We start from the raw sequence: 17,753 nt of genomic DNA on the forward strand, positions 1-17,753 counted from the left end.
TGTCTAATATTCGTTCTGTTGTTTTATAGTTTTCTTATTAAGTCTTAATTTTCGTTCACTATTATCATATTTTAATCCCAAGATTTTCCTCGGTATTTTCCTTTTCTTACTTTCTATTGCAGCTAATTGTTCGGTTGTTTAACGACAGCCATTGTGAAGCATAGAGCATACGGCTGTGATGGCAGTATTTTTTAAAGGTACAGAGTTTAGCATTTATGCATAAAGAGTTATTCTTATACTAGTTAAATGTTAATCCAAATGTCACTTCCATTTTCCTTTCTCTTGATAAGTTGGCTTCTTTGTCGATAGCATTCGGTTGTATTATTTCACCTAGATATTTAAATTTTTTACTTCTTTCCAGTCTTCCACTATGAGTTTCCATACATTTGTTAAACTGCAACAATCAGGTCGAAAACGTTGGGGGAAAAGCTAACCATTGACTGCTTTTACTGCTAGAATAGTTGGAAGTTGAGATACTACATATTCTACGCTTATTCGTCCTCCTCTGGAATATTCCTGCGCTCTATGCAGTTCTTATCAGATAGGATAGACGGAGGAAAGAAGGGCAGCTCGTTTTGTATTAACGCGAAAAAGACGAAAGAGTGTCACGGATATGATGCACGAGTTGGGGTGGCAGCTATTTAAACAAAGACTTTTCTTGTTACGGCTAGATGTTTTCACGAAATTTCAATTACCAAATTTGGACAAACGACCATTCTAATACACTAACGGAAATCAAAGCTTGCTCGTAAAGATTTAAGTATACGTTTTTCCCAACATGCTATTCAACATTGGAACTATTTCTCAACAGTTTAAGAGTGGCTCGATGAACCCAACTGTCAAGTACGTCAGTGTGAATTGCAGTGTAGTCATGTAGAGGTAGATTTCGGTGCTTCCTTGGCATCTGCCATACACCTTCAAAAGACACACATAGGCCTGATTTTGATGTTGTTTCTTTTAGGAGTTTTATCTGTATTGCTGCAGCCTCTATAGATTCAGCTGAAATGACCAAACACTCAATTTTTCAGATTATCTCTTTTTTGATTCCTCTTTATGCTGTTCTTTTCTCTATTCAAATGGCTCTGAGCACTACGGGACTTAACATCTGATGTCATCAGTCCCCTAGAACTCAGAACTACTTAAACCTAACTAACGTAAGGACATCACACACATCCATACCCGAGGCAGGATTCGAACCGGTGACCGTAGCGGTCGAGCGGTTCCAGACTGAAGCGCCTAGAACCGCTCGGCCACCACGGCCGGCTTTCTCTATTCCTTGTTTACCTTTTGTAATACACAAATGAACAGCAGTGGGAACTGAAAAATCATACTAATTGAGGAGATCCCCCGTAGATGTTACTAACATCTCTATTAGCTTGCAAACGACTGGTGGTTATAAAAGGGCTAACAAGAAATTAACTTCCCCTCTTCAGCGGTTCCAACTAAATACATTTCAGATGTATAGACTCCATCTAATTCCCGGGAGATGGAGCTGAAACGTGAAAAACTAGTCTCGGCGTGACTTAGTATTTCCCTATCGCATGTCGGCGAGAGGTGAAGTGATGGACTGCAAGCAGTCGGCGCACGACTCTGCCATATGTCGCTGGTGGGGACCGTCTGCAGTGATCTCTGGGTCGGCGTAAGCAGTCTTTCTTTAGGAAAAGATATGCTGCCCCTACCCTGGTCACTGGTGACCGGATGGTGGCGTGGTTTGGTGGTGTAGCCAGCGACCTCTTGCTGACGCCAAGCGAGGTAGCCGGTGGTCCGCAGCTCTCGATGCGCCTCGTGGCGGTCTGCCTTCTACACCTTTGAAGTCCGCGCGTGGTTGCTGTGGAGGGTAGCCTGCTTTGACCCGCGGTTCGTAACTGTCGTGAGGGTTGCGGCCGCTGCCCCTGGTCACCACAGCAGGGACAATCCGTGTCTTTGTCTTCACCAGTTTAAACCCGAAGTTCTTTAGAGGTTTCACGTAAAAGTTTAACTGTCCATTTTGTATTTATTTGTGTATCTTTTATGATTGCAACTGATTTGGTGTCTGCTCCAAACGCTTATAACATGCTGATTAATAATTCTCTATCAATCGAACAATATGATCTTTTTTTTTAAGTCCACAATGCTATATATACTGTAGTGCCAAAGAAACTGGTATACGCATGCGTATTCAAATACGGAGATACGTAAACAGGCAGAATACGATGTTGCGGTCGGCGACGCCTATATAAGACAACAAGAGTCTGGCGCAGTTGTTAGATCGGTTACTGAGATCAATTACTGCTGCTACAATCGCTGGTTATCAAGATTTACGTGAGATTGAGCGTGGTGTTATAGTCGGTGCACGAGCGATTGGACACAGCATCTCCGAGGTAGCGATCAAGTGGGGATTTTCCCCTACGACCATTTCACGAATGACTGTGAATAATAGGAATCCGGTAAAACATCAAATCTCCGACATCGCTGCGGCCTGAAAAAGATCCTGCAAGAACGGGACCAACGGCGACCCGTAAGTTGCTGCAGATTTCAGTGCTGGGCCATCAACAAGTGTCAGCGTGCGAACCATTCAACGAAACATCATCGATATTGGCTCTCGGAGCCCAAGGCCCACTCGTGTACCCTTGATGACCACACGACACAAGTCTTTACTCCTCGCCTGGTCCCGTCAACTTCGACATTGGACTGTTGATGAGTGGAAACATGTTGCCTGGTCGGCCGAGTCTCGTTTCAAATTGTATCGAGCGAATGGACGTGTACGGGTATTGTGACATCCTCATATTCCAAGGACACTGCATGTCAGCAGGGGACTGTTCAAGCTGATGGAGTATCTGTAATGGTGTGGGGCGTGTGCAGTTGGAGTGATAAGGGACCCCTGAAACGTCTCGGTACTACTCTGACGGATGACACATACGTAAGCACCCTGTCTGATCACCTGCATTCATTCACGTCCACTGTGCATTCCGACGGACTTGTGCAATTCCAGCACGACAATGCGACACCCCACATAATTGCTACACAGTGGCTCCAGGAACACTCTTCTAATTTTAAACACTTCCGCTGGCCACCAAACGTCCCAGACATGAACATTATTGAGCATAGCTGGTATGCCTTGCAACGTGCTGTTTAGAAGAGATCTCCACCCTCCTCGCACTCTTACGGGTTTATGGATAGTCCTGCAGGATTCATACACAGTTCCCTCCAGCACTACTTTAGGTATTAGGAGAGCCCATGCCACATCGCGTTGGGTCATTTTTGAGAGCTCGCGAGGGCCCTCACGATGTTATGCAGGTGTACCAGTTTCTTTGACACTTCAGTGCAAATGCTATTGGCTCTCATTCTTATATACTTGATTACGAATTCCAGTCTTAAAATTTGTTGCACGTAAGATCTTGTATTACGATTATTGTTATCATTCTGTGTATCTCGTGTATATGGCGCAGTAAAAATATTAAGGTTTTCAATTGTTAATAATTCTCTTATTACACAATGTTTTCCTTGTTGCGTAGTAAAATAGTGTTGCCTATGCAGTGGCAATTCAGTAGCCAAGGAGCCGTGGGCTTATCAGAACCGTTAGATAAATCGTGGAAGCTAGAAGAGACGGACTAAAGGAGTGTTTCAAATCTTAAACAGAACGTGTATGTAAACAAATAATTGTATTGGACGAGTGTAACGGGAGGTAGGAGATAGTGCTACACCAGATCAAGTATCTTTGGAAGCAGCCTTCGCGTCAGCATTGCAAAAAATGGATACCACATACGTGGCACGATTTTTAAATTCTAAGACTTTATTTTATAGATTTATTTTTCTGGTTCTTAAATATCCCATTACGTTGTAACCATACGGCTGGCAGAATATTATGTAGCAGTTGTGGATCGTTAATTAATTTCTGCCGTACTCTATGTATTATGCGTAGTATAATGTTACATCACTCATAGTAATAATTTTACGTACGCCTAACTATGTCAGTCTTGGGTGTACCGTCAACACGTAATACGAAGTACTGCACGGTTTCACTGAGTAGGGCAAGACTCTTCATAGGAAGTGTTGTGCCTGCTGCTGCGGCATCTGGCGTGTCCCATGACATGGCCCACAGGTGTAGCCATGAGGGGTAGCCATCTTGCGGTTGACGGCGTAGCGCATTATTTATTTATTTACTAGTTGACATACCTAGAACTGTCCTAGTATTCATTTTACTATTTTCTCTTAGAAACGAAAACAAAAAATGAACTGTGTCTGTAATGTAGTGTCTAGTCTAGATACACAACGGATCCAACATTCCATTGGTTACACAACTAACAGTCATAATTATAGTAATGACTGATATACAACTGTCGTGTTCATTCACAATTTGTGTATATACTTTTCTTTCATAGTACAATAACAGCTGAAAGAATGAAAATTCGGTTACTGATCTGAGCAGCCTATTGTTACTTAAGCTGCAAGGTGTTCAGTATGCCGAAAAATCGGACACATATAAATAAAAGACAAAAAAAGGAAAGAAGGAATAGAAGATAGAAAGAGATATGGGTAAATACCCATCGCAACAGCAGGGTTTTTGTGGTTTGGAATATCCGCCGAAGCCACACCGCAGGGCTGCTTGTCTATTCTGTCTACTTCTATGCCGACATTCAGGTGTTCCTCGGTCTCTGAATGTCTAGAGCGTTTGCTACCGTTATAGGTCTGTTGTTAGTACTCACTAGGCAGCATTGCCCTGAATTGTAAAGATACAACTGAATATGACACAAAAAACATCTGATAGCTGAGATATTTATGTGTAACAGAAATCTATAGTTACCTAAAGCTAAAGGTTAACTACGCCAGATATCTTAGCAGCACTTCTCCTAGTCTCTCTCTCTCTCTCTCTCTCTCTCTCTCTCTCTCTCTCTTTCTCTCTTGTTCCTTCCTTACTATTTATCAGCGTTTACTGTAAGCATTAATGTTGCCGATGATGTGGACAGTTGATCATAAAGCTATGAGCTCCAAACGCGTAATCACTTCACTTTCACTGTCTTACTCTCCCATTCACTGTGGGGTCCTGCTCCCTCTTATGCATGCATACGTGGCACGGTGATAAGTCAGCGGCAACACCTTTCCATATATTCTGCTAACACAAGAGCCTGCTGGAGATTTTCTTTGCAAGCTGGTAAATTGTATGCCTTTTTCGTGGCCCCTTACAGCCGCTTACAGATGTGACGCAAAGGTTAGCCAGTCTGTCCGTGGCTGTGGTTGGGGTGAGGACGGCCTGCGGCCGGTGTCGAAAGGTGCGAGCGCGCTATTGATTGGCAGCGATCGGCCGGCTCTTGACCCAATTACGGGGAGCGTCGCCGTGATTACGGGTCGCCTCCCACCCCCACCCACACCCCTTCAGCCGAGCAGCTTTCGACGCCGCGCGGCACGATCGCTGCTATCTTTGTTCATAGCTCTGCCCACTGCAGTACAGTCCAAACGTGTTTCAAACATCAACAAATGTTTCTCCGAGTTAGTCCAATTACTTGCCAAAATAGAAATCATAGCTCGTGCGAAGCTTACTTTGCCAAATATGGATCCAGGGCAAATGGATTCCGTAAAGTATCTGACAGGTGCCATACTGCCGACTGTTACCGAAGATACGAGCAAACGGAATAGGTCTAATCACTGTTTCTTCCTCCCTTGCGTATTTCGTCAGTTTATATATGTCCTTTTACGAAGAAGGGATGATAATGGAAATGAGCGCATGGTATCGCTGGCCAGGAGGCCCTTATTCGTCGAAGTTCGGCCAAGTGCAAATCTTATTTCATTCGAAGCCACAGTGGGCGACTTGCGAGCCGGTGATGAGGATAATGTGATGATGATGAGGACAACACAACACCCAGCCCACGAGCAGAGAAAATCTCCAACCCGGGCCGGGAGTCGAACTCGGGCCCGCTTGCATGGGAGACGAGCACGGTACCACCCAGCTAAGCAGGGGGATGATATGAAAACAGTACAAGGTTTATTACCCGACGATCCCTTGAAAGGTTTAGTTGCTGGATATTGGATTTCGAAGTTAGTGATTGCAATAAAATTTAGCTTAAATGGGAGAATCAGTTTTGAAGAAACATCTTACCTACGCAATGGCGCAAGTGAGAGCCAATGTCGCAAGTGAGTGTGACTAGCTGGGAGACCTCTAATCTTACTAAGAAAACACCTGCAGTTATGGCATTGCCTGTTTCACAAAGCGATGCCATGAACGTGTTATTTGAAACTGAAATTATGACACAATAATTTGAAGATTGGAGCTAAACGTTTGAGAAGACGACGGTCTAAGATATTTTGGACGTCCAGCTTGCACTAACAGCGGTGATAATTTATGCTGGGCAAATGCATCACTTTGTTATCGGAATATGGCGACAGTCAATCTAAAGCTGTAATAAGAAACGTGGATAATTATTTAATATAGTGGCGATTAATGTTAAATTATTGTAAGAACTGATTGAATTAGCTTAAAATATATTTTACGATATTGACGTAAATGTTATATATTACAAAGTGGTTACTGTACCTGTAATGTAAAGGCAGTGAACCGTTACCACAGGTTAAACAGAACAGTGTCTCCCTCGCGGCAGGCTCTTAAACGCAGATCATCGCTGCTGTGTTGATATGGGGGTGTTACAGTTCCCAGGTACGTGAGTGCCTCGAAGACATCTTAAGTAACAGAACTCAGTATGTTGTCCCCTACAGCAAGTCTTCATCAGAGACAAGGGTATAGTGCCCCAGGGAAGTATGAGAGGACCGCTCTTTTCTCTTTTTTGTGTATATACGTGTATATAAACTGTGTGTAGATACTGCAAAAAGGTGGGAATTTAAGAAGATGGGACCTCGATAAACTGACTAAACCAGAGGTTGTAGATAATTTCAGAGAGAGCATAAGGGAACAATTTAGGAATTGGGGAATGAAATACAGTAGAAGAAGAACGGGTAGCTTTGAGGGATGAAGTAGTGAAGGCAGCAGACGATCATGTAGGTAAAAAGACGAGGGCTGGTAGAAATCCTTGGGTAACAGAAGAAATATTGAATTTAATTGATGAAAGGAGAAAATATAAAAATGCAGTAAATGAAACAGGCAAAAAGGAATACAAACGTCTCAAAAATGAGATCGACAGGAAGTGCAAAACTGCTAAGCACAGATGGCTAAAGGAAAATGTAAGGACATAGAGGCTTATTTCACTAGGGATAAGATAGATACTGCCTACAGGAAAATTAACGAGACCTTTGGAGAAAAGAGACCCACTTGTATGAATATCAAGAGCTCAGATGGAAACCCAGTTCTAAGCAAAGAAGGGAAAACAGAAAGGTGGAAGGAGTATATAGAGGGTCTGTACAAGGGCGATGTACTTGAGGACAATATTATGGAAATGGAAGAGGATGTAGATGAAGATGAAATGGGAGATACAATACTGCGTGAAGAGTTTGACAGAGCGCTGAAAGACCTGAGTCGAAACAAGGCCCCGGGAGTAGACAACATTCCATTAGAACTACTGACGGCCTTGGGAGAGCCAGTCCTGACAAAACTCTACCATCTGGTGTGCAAGATGTATGAGACAGGCGAAATACCCTAGACTTGAAAAAGAATATAATAATTCCAGTCCCAAAGAAAGCAGGTGTTGACAGATGTGAAAATTACCGAACTAGCAGTTTAATAAGTCACAGCTGCAAAATACAAACGCGAATTCTTTACAGACGAATGGAAAAACTCGTAGAAGTCGACCTCGGGGAACATCAGTTTGGATTCTGTAGAAACGTTGGAACACGTGAGGCAATACTTACCTTACGCCTTATCTTAGGAGAAAGATTAAGGAAAGGCAAACCTACGTTTCTAGCTTTTGTAGACTTAGAGAAAGCTTTTGACAATGTTGACTGGAATACCCTATTTCAAATTCTGTAGGTGACAGGGGTAAAACACAGGGAGCGAAAGGGTATTTACAATTTGTACAGAAATCAGATGGCAGTTATAAGAGTCGAGGGACATGAAAGGGAAGCAGAGGTTGGGAAGGGAGTGAGACAGGTTTATAGCCTATCCCCCATGTTATTCAATCTGTATATTGAGCAAGCAGTAAAGGAAACGAAAGAAAAATTCGAAGTAGGTATTAGAATCCGTGGAGAAGAAATAAAAACTTTGAGGTTCGCCGATGACATTGTAATTCTGTCAGAGACAGCAAAGGACTTGGAAGATCAGTTGAAGGGAATGGGCAGTGTCTTGAAAGGAGGGTATAAGATGAACATCTACAAAATCAAAACGAGGATAATGGAGTGTGGTAGAATTAAGTCGGGTGATGCTGAGGGAATTCGATTAGGAATTGAGACGCTTAAAGTAGTAAATGAGTTTTGCTATTTGGGGAGCAAAAAAACTGATGATGGTCGAAGTAGAGAGGATATAAAATGTAGACTGGCAATGGCAAGGAAAGCGTTTCTGAAGAAGAGAAATTTGTTAACGTCAAGTATAGATTTAAGTGTCAGGACGTCGTTTCTGAAAGTATTTGTATGGAGTGTAGCCATGTATGGAAGTGAAACATGGACGATAAATAGTTTGGACTAGAAGAGAAAGAAATTGTTCAAATGGCTCTGAGCACTATGGAACTTAACATCTATGGTCATGAGTCCCCTAGAACTTAGAACTACGTAAACCTAACTAACCTAAGGACATCACACAACACCCAGTCATCACGAGGCAGAGAAAATCCCTGACCCCGCCGGGAATCGAACCCGGGACTTGAAGAGAATAGAAGCTTTCGAAATGTGGTGCTGCAGAAGAATGCTGAAGATTATATGGGTAGAGCACATAACTAACGAGGAGGTATTGAATATAATTGGGGAGAAGTGGAGTTTGTGGCATAACTTGACAAGAAGAAGGGACCGGTTGGTAGGGCATGTTCTGAGGCATCAAGGGATCACAAATTTAGCATTGGAGGACAGCGTGGAGGGTAAAAATCGTAGAAGGAGACCAAGAGGTGAATACACTAAGCAGATTCAGAAGGATGTAGGTTGCAGTAAATACTGGGAGATGAAGAACGTTGCACAGGATAGAGTAGCATGGAGAGGTGCATCAAACCAGTCTCAGGACTCAAGATCACAACAACATGTACCTGTATGATCTGGCTGACATGATGACTAGCAATCTGTGGTTGTCTGCTGACGGTGCTGTAGTGTATGAGAAGATATCGAATTTGAGTGACTGTAGGAGGATACAAGATGACTTACACATAATTCCTAGTCGATTTGATGCATGACAGCTAGCTCTAAATATAGAACAATGCAAGCTAATGCGTATGAGTAAGGAAGAAACGCCGGCCACGGTGGCCGTGCGGTTATGGCGCTTCAGTCCGGAACCGCGGGGCTGCTACGGTCGCAGGTTCGAATCCTGCCTCGGGCATGGGTGTGTGTGATATCCTTAGGTTAGTTAGGTTTAACTAGTTCTAAGTTCTAGGGGACTTATGACCTAAAATGTTGAGTACGATAGTGCTCAGAGCCATTTGAACCATTTTTAAGGAAGAAACCCACAATGCTAGAATACAGTATTAGTGGTGTCGTGCTTGACACTCTGAAGTCGATCAAATTTCTAGGTGTAAAACGCTGCAGAGCGACTTGAGATGAGACGACCATGTGAGAACTGTGGCAGGGAAGGCGAATGGTCTACTTCGGTTTTTGGAAAAATTTTAGGAATGTGTGGTGCATTTGTAAAGGATGGCCACATGTAGGAAGTTAGCGCGACCTATTCTTGAGTACAGCTCGAGTGTTTGGCATTCGTACCAGGGGCCAGACTGAAGGAAGTCATCGAAGTAAGTCAGAGGTGGGCTGCTATATTTGATTCTACTGTCAGCAATATACACTGCGCATAAGGACCTCGAAGAAAAGATAGGAGAAATTAGGGCAGGCAGTGGTTTTCACTTCGCCCAATTTGCGAGTTTTACAGGAAAGGAAAATGGTTCAAATGGCTCTCAGCACTATAGGACTTAACACCTATTGACATCAGTCCCCTAGAACTTAGAACTACTTAAACCTAACTAACCTAAGGACATCACACAACACCCAGTCTTCACGAGGCAGAGAAAATCCCTGACACCGCCGAGAATCGAACCAGGGAATCCGGGAGTGGGAAGCGAGAAGGCTACAGCACGACCACGAGCTGCGGTCCACAGGAAAGGAAATGAATAGTTTTGTACATCGTATCCTCCGGTCCGAACCGTACGTTGGCTTGTGGGGTATCTCTGCAAATGTAGATGTAAATATAGATGTAGAATCACGTGACCTGTGCGAAGATATCAGGTGGACACGTGGAGTTATCGAATAGTTAACAATCAGAAACATTTCCGTATTGTGTTGCACAGCTGGACCATCACGGTATTAACGAGGCGGTCCTTATGTTTAGGCCTGTCAGTGTACTAGTCGACCACAATATTACTGCACTAGGGAGTGAGGGCGGTTCGGGCGGCACACCTTGAGATCTCATCGTGAAGACATGCTGAACCACAACTGTCCTGTAAGCATCAACAGTGTGATGCGTTTTTCTTGGACACCACAGTGCTTGTTTCTCGTAACGGCGTCGCGTGTTTCAAATAACGGCGAGGGGAGTCCGAGTGCAGTAATATCATGTCGTGGTAAGTTCGTATGGGACCAAATTGCTGAGGTCATCGATCCCTAGACTCACACACTACTTAATCTAACCTGAAGTAACGACAACACACGCACCCATCCCCGAGTGAGGACTCGAACCTCCGACGGGGGCGTGAACCGTGGCAAGGCGCCTCAGATCGGGTAGGAGTTGCTTCCAATAGTAACTTCGATACAGTACAAAAGCACTCCATCCTTTACATAACACATATCCTACAAACTGTGTAACATTTTATACAAATTACAACTTGCACAAAAATATTCAAATTGAACAAACCTTTTCTTTCGTTGAGCCATGACAATATATTGTTTAGTAAATTAAACGTTTCACATATTTCTTTACATAAGTTACAAACATACATTAGCAAAGCACTCTAACATCACATATGTCATACTTTTCACATAGTCTTTGCATATCACAGTTATATTACGACAAAATGTAAGGGCAAAACATGTCTATAAATTGTGATGAATGATTGAATAGTTTCGTAAATGTATAAACAGAATATATAGCATTTGCAAACAGTATTGCAATCGCCGACATTGGCTACAGAGCAATAGCATCCACGTCACTTATGACAATCAACACCCTGAACAATCTCAGCGACGGTGTCGTCATCGCGTTTCCTTGTCCTTATCTGCAGAATTATCCATTTGTATTGATAAAACCAAATGCGCAATTAATACTTGTCTTTTTTTTCAGGTGTGACAAGAGCCACAACATTGGAGCTTCAAACATCCAAGTCTTGCGCAAGGTAAGCCACACAGTTTTCCTGCGAGAACTTGAAGCACTGTCCGCGTGTGGTAACCACTCGTCATTCCACTGTCACACCAGATGAGTTTACAATACAGGACTCGAATTACCTCAAAACTCATTTAAATCGTCGTGGCTTTCCAAATAACAACGTAAGATGCTGAAGTAAGAGCGAAGACTTCTCCTTCCCCATTTGGCCCAGTGGTTAGCTGTCGGCAGATGTTAAACTCCACGTGCGCTTCCTCTATCGCAGGGCGACGTCTTTAGAAGTCTAAGAGGAACAATTCAAATGGATTTGTTTTACGCCCAAGCCGCCTACTGCACATTTACGAAGATAGCGCAACACCGCAATGACCTAGAGTACTGTGGCATTACCTAAGCTAGGTGTTGATAAAAAGGAAAGGTCAGAACCCCTTCAGTACAGCAGCAGTACCCAACGAATCCAACTAATAGATCTCATCACCGTAGCGTGATGAGTTTGAGGCTGCGGGCAGTTCGTGGTCTCTGGTCTTGGAATTCATTTGTGCTGTCAGATTTCAATGTAAATATTTATAAATGGAACCATATCTTTATAGCTCAGTATTTATTTTGTATACAAGTCACAGGTCGCTCATGACTGATCTCTGACATTCTTTCACACTGTTGCCGACTTACGTCATTTACGTTGATATGAAGTTGAAAGTGTTTTTCTGTGGTATATCAAAATTGTTTGACTGTATATTAATGCAGTAGCAATCGTACTTGACTCCACTGTTATTTTCAAATCAGTCCTCTATCTCGGTAAAATAAGTGAAAGTTTTGTGAAATTTAAAAAGATTGCGAATTTATGACTTAAATTTTCTCATCTTAAAGGAATTTTTGTGCTCATTCCAAATTTGCTTTTTATTTTACAAGTCTTTCACAATTCGGAAGTTATGGAGAATTTAATATGATTATTTAGATTTTAGTAATAGCAATTCGGCTGATGCTGTTGGATTACAGTTGTATGATGATACTTAGTCCCACAGCATCTACTGTACAACGTTGCTTTTCAAAATAATCGTTTAAATGAATTTCAATATTGCACAGCAGCTTTCTTTGTTAATACTTGATTCAGTTTTGAAATCAGCCAAATGAGTTGGTCCCCCATGACATATATTATCCTTCTGTGGTCTTTAATCTTTATATATCCCCAATTCATGGTAGGAAAATATGGGGCAATGAATTAAACTGGTTTCAACATTTACAGTATGGGTTTCCCACACAAATCGTGAAATAAAATATCGGAAGGATTTATTATAGCGATGAGTCAACAAGCAACCAGCAATAATGTGTTATTGTTATAAGTATGCCTTATATCTAAGAAAATGTGGAATTCACTTGATATATTTTTCGTTAGTTTTAAACAGTTTGTTGTTAGGTGTTATGATCGACTTCTTTCAAGAATTGATTATCGACAACTACTGAAACTACTTTCAAGTTTACTGGTTTCAGGGCTAAAGTCATCTCCAAATGACAGCATATAACTCCGTTACATCTCGATAGAAAAATTGTGACACATCCTCCTAAAACATCATCATCATGAGATATTCAAAAGTCACTGCTGCAGAGAGTTTTTTCCCACACAATACAGACTTTAAGCATAAGGACGCGTTTTGTGTCTGCGTGTTTTTTACCGTCACCTACTATCCTTCCACTTGGTCGTCATACCTGCCTTTAATTACACAGAGTGTTAGGAAATTCCCGGTACAATCTCTATGACTTGTGGAGGAGAGTGAGCACACAATATTTTGAATAGGAACCCACATCCAGAAAAGTGCCGTTTCCGTTCTACGAAAATTCCAATTCAGGTGTGTAACGCGTCCACGTCTGCTGAGGGAAAGAGAAAAGTTTCAGAGTTGCCAGTCCTGGTATACAATGGATTAGACACGTGACGTGTACTATTTCAGGCTGTCTCCTGTATGGAATACTTCTTGTGGACTCGTGTGCAAAATATAATTTAAGACTCTTGTAGAGACAGATGAAGAGCTGCTGCTACGAATTTCGGACGTTGCACTAGAAATTGAAAAGACAGAAGATGTGATGGAGAGTGTGTACCAGAACATGCTTCATAGGTACAACGTCTGTAACAACGTTGGTGGTGACCACATCGAGCCTGTTGTAATGCATCATTACTGTTCTGTCCGTACAGTTTTGGAATAATGTAAACTAGCAATGTTTAAGTGTTAATACAAAGAAAACATGTGCTTAAGTAATAAATGGATGTTTCGTTACGTTTCCTTCCAAATTGTTACTTAATAACTGTACTGCATCATGTCTAATGCGTTTCCTCAGGCGGAAGTGTATGAGTTAAACACCTGAACTGAAACCGTCGTAGGGACGTAGGTTTCTATTCAAAGTATTACGTACTCACTCTCCTCTACAAGTCCTAAGAGTTTCTAAGGGGAATTTCTGAACACCCTCTACGTTCCTATCAAGTAGAGACCTTCCTTACTACCTCTACCATCCATCTTCTGGCTACCAGGCCCGACCTTTTCCACTGCGGTCAGTATTAGACTTCCACTGTAGTCTGTTGTCTGGTCGAGTAGTTTATTTCGCTGTCTCTGTTAGTGATTCCAGCCATTTACCTCTCTCTAATGCATGCAGAGCAAACTTTAGATTTTGAATCGTTTCTGCCCTAAAAGTTCCTGCCTCTCTACCGTAAGTTAAATCTGTTTACTCGTACGGACTGCAAACTTTCTGTTTCAGAGACGTTGGATGCTCGGTTTTGAAAATTCTATGTAGTTTATCAATAACACTCGAACACATTTCTACTCGTCAATGTATTTATTCTGCTGGCCATCCTGCCATTGTCTTGAACTACCATAAACAAGGATACTCACCAGCTCATTGTATGATTTCATTGTCAATTTGTTTTGCTTCATTCTCGGTGTATGGGTAATACATTGATTTGTATTAGGATAACTCATTATCAAGTCTACTTTCAAAGTTGCTCTGAGTGTTCTTCCATTGGCTGTCAAAGTTTGTCGGCACTGGAGGCAAACAGTGCATCAATAAAGGGAAGTTTGTTCAGATGTCTCGCCGTAACTCGTATCCCTTCTTTGTTTTCCTATTTTAGAGATATGAAAACTTCCTCCAGAACTGCTGGGAAGAGTTTTGGTGATGTAGAACCTCCTTGACCCTCCCATTCACTTTTGAATAACCCAAGGTGAAGTTCACCGTACCCTGAAACACTGAGGTACATATTCTTCAGTATACTGACACAGACTGAAACAGTTACTTGTTGCTGAAGGGCTTTTAGCGCTGATTTACGAGAAATAAATGAATCGAAAGTTTCATGAAACAAAATTTGTAAAGACGATTATTTAGATTGCTGTAATGTTGGTAGTTGGTCGGATATTGTAGTGGCTGTGAGTGTAACAGTGTAACGCTGAGTGAACGAGGCGAGCGGTCTGTCAGCGCATTCCAGCGCTGGGAGTATGTGTGGTATTTGTCTACGGATTGCACACTACGCGATTTATACGCTGTTACAGTCCATCATTTTCGGTATTGTGGGGCTGAGGCGGAAATGCCGGAACAGTCTGCCTGAGCGACCGTGAAAGCCCACCTGAAGGCACATCTCCGCTGGTCAGCGTACTCACACCGCAGGTCATTGACCCGGCGAGTGTGTCGGATCTATTTCCAGCTCGTGTGTCTCTGATCTGCAGACCATGTCCTGTGCGTTGCGCCACATCACTATGCAGTTGATAAAAGGGGCTGAATAGCTTAATTAGCTGCAATTAAAATGTTTTCATTCACCTTAGATAGTGAAAGTGCAGTGTAGTACTGTAGCACTGCGTCGGATGGCCTTCGTCGCTATGAGCGTCATTAGGGACCCTTCTTGGCTATCACAGCTGACCCGCCTAGAAAAATGTTGCACTGAATTCATTAATTTTACGGAACTATATGGAACGACTGTTACGTACGATTCTTGGTAACACCTTCAGCAATAAATCTAAAAGTAGTTACGGTGAAAATATTTTAAATGATTACTACGTAGACACTGCTCTGACACCCCACCTAATTTGGCTCAAATTTCGTCCATGGTCTACTCTAAGTCGCGTAACGTTGAGGAACATGGTACGTAAATCACATGGTACTGGCACAGGTTACTGCGAATATGGTCCAAAATGTCGATCACGACTTGCATCTAGGCTTTAGACTTTACCTGACCTCAGTCTGAAATTATCTCACGGGTCCCGCTGATACGGTTGAAGAACAGGAGCAGCGAAATACAGCTTGGTCAATCCGATAGTGTTCGAAAAATTCATAACTCACTGCAGAGGTGGGTGCAGTATTTCCTCCAAATGTGAGGGCGACGCGTGGAACACCTTCTCTGAGACGCACCACTGTACAGTAACTTCAAATGGCTCTAAGCACTATGGGACTTAACATCTGAGGTCATCAGTCCCCTAGAAATTAGAAATACTTAAACCTAATTAACCTAAGGACATCACACACATCCATGCTCGAGGCAGGATTCGAACCTGCGACCGTAGCAGTCGCGCGGTTCCGGACTGAAGCGCCTAGAACCGCTCTGTCTCGGCGGCCTGCTACAGTAATTTCAAGTATGTAACGTACTGAAGCAGTGTTATGTTTTCCAAAGAATTATAATGTGATTAATCAGAAAATGAACTCCCCTTAAATTTGGAAAAAAGCACTATACTCATTTCTGTACAGCAAATAGTCAGGCCAAGAATTGGTAAAGCACATGAAGAGGAGTCAGTAAATAAAGTAGAAAGCTCCAAGTTTTTGGGTATACATATTAATCATGAAAACTTAAACCGAAGGAAGTTCATTACTGAGCTTCTCAAACAGTTGAGTTACTTTTGCTCTTCGTACAAGTGCTAATCTTGGAAAGAAAAGAATCCACATCCTGACATATTTTTGCATATTTGCATTCAATAATGTCTTACGGAATAATTTTGGTGGGAACTCATCACTCAGAAAGGAATCATTGACTGCACAAAAACAGGCACTGAGAATAATATGTGGTGCTCAGCCGCGGACATCATGTAGTTACCTCTTCAACGATCCGCCCCTGGTAGCTGAGTGGTCAGCGCAACAGAATGTCAATCCTAAGGGCCCGGGTTCAATTCCCGGCTGGGTCGGAGATTTTCTCTGCTCAGGGACTGGGTGTTGTGTTGTTGTCCTAATCATCATCATTTCATCCCCCATCGACGGACGAGTCGCCGAAGTGGCGTCAAATCGAAAGACTTGCACCCGCCGAATGGTCTACCCGACGGAGGCGCTAGTGACACGACCACACACACGTCTTCAAGGAGATAGGCACTTAAACTGCGCCGTCACAATACGTGTTTTCACTAATGAATTTCGTCATAAATAATCCATCACAATTTGAGAAGAACAGGGATGTACATACATACAACTCTTTTGGAAAAAATGGCCTTTATTACCTACTGTTAAAGCTGTTAGTGGCTCAGAAAGGAGTGAGTATGCAGCAACAAGTTTTGACGTTTCTCCCAATGACATAAAATGTCTGGCAGGTAACAAAACAATTTTAAATCTAACTTGATATCATTTCTCATGGACAACTCATTCTATTCTATTGGATAAGTAGGACTAAAAATAATAGTCTGTTATGGTATGTGTTAGCACAAATCATGTATCCAAACAATACAGTCGGAGGGACATCCGCAACTGAGCATTATACCAAAGATTGAGCCGTGCGGGCTTGTCGCGCGGTCTGAAGCGTCTTGTCACGGTCCGTGCGGTTCCCCCTCGGCGGACGTTAGAGTCCTCCCTCGGGCATGGGTCTGTGTGTCGTTCTTGGCGTAAGTTAATTTAACTTAGATTAAGTATTGCGTAAGCTTATGGACCGATTACCTGAGCAGTGCGGTCCCATAAGGCCTTACCATAAATTACCAAAAATTTCCAGAGGTTGAAAATACCGCTGCAGTTGTAAGGTTCTTTTATTTAATACACTCCCGGTTTCGGACTCTTATACGCCCGTCTTCAGGTGTTGTAACTTGGTGCTGTGACCCCGAGCGCCGTGGGGGACGGGGTCACAGCACCAAGTTACAACACCTGAAGACGGGCGTATGAGAGCCCGAATCCGGGCGTGTGTTAAATAAAAGAACCTTACAGCTGTAACGGTATTTTCATCCTCTGGTAATCATGTATACATATCCAGTAAACTGACTCATTCCGAGTCATTTCGATACAACAATCATTCAAATGATCTCTGGATCATGCAACTAACTAGCAGTGTCATATTTCATTGCCAAGGTAGACCTTGCGTGTAATTTGAGTCCATGAGACGGGGACTTGATCCAAAAGTTTACGTTCCAAATGTATTTGTACTAACGTGGAGAATGTTCCATACCGATGTCAGTATCGGCTTGTG

General features: G+C 42.6%; 1 protein-coding gene across 2 annotated transcripts in view; it reads left to right on the forward strand.

The window, feature by feature from the left end:
- The window catches only part of LOC126335094 (uncharacterized), a 789,781-nt gene that overhangs the window by 265,573 nt on the left and 506,455 nt on the right, over positions 1-17,753 (forward strand). For both annotated transcript variants that reach the window (XM_049998003.1, XM_049998004.1), the window contains exon 3: positions 11,318-11,369. The gene's annotated coding sequence lies outside the window, so the exon portion shown is untranslated. The remainder of the gene's footprint in view (positions 1-11,317; positions 11,370-17,753) is intronic.

This window comes from Schistocerca gregaria, chromosome 2 (genome assembly GCF_023897955.1).
Source record: "Schistocerca gregaria isolate iqSchGreg1 chromosome 2, iqSchGreg1.2, whole genome shotgun sequence".
In the NCBI taxonomy this organism is placed as follows: domain Eukaryota; kingdom Metazoa; phylum Arthropoda; class Insecta; order Orthoptera; family Acrididae; genus Schistocerca; species Schistocerca gregaria.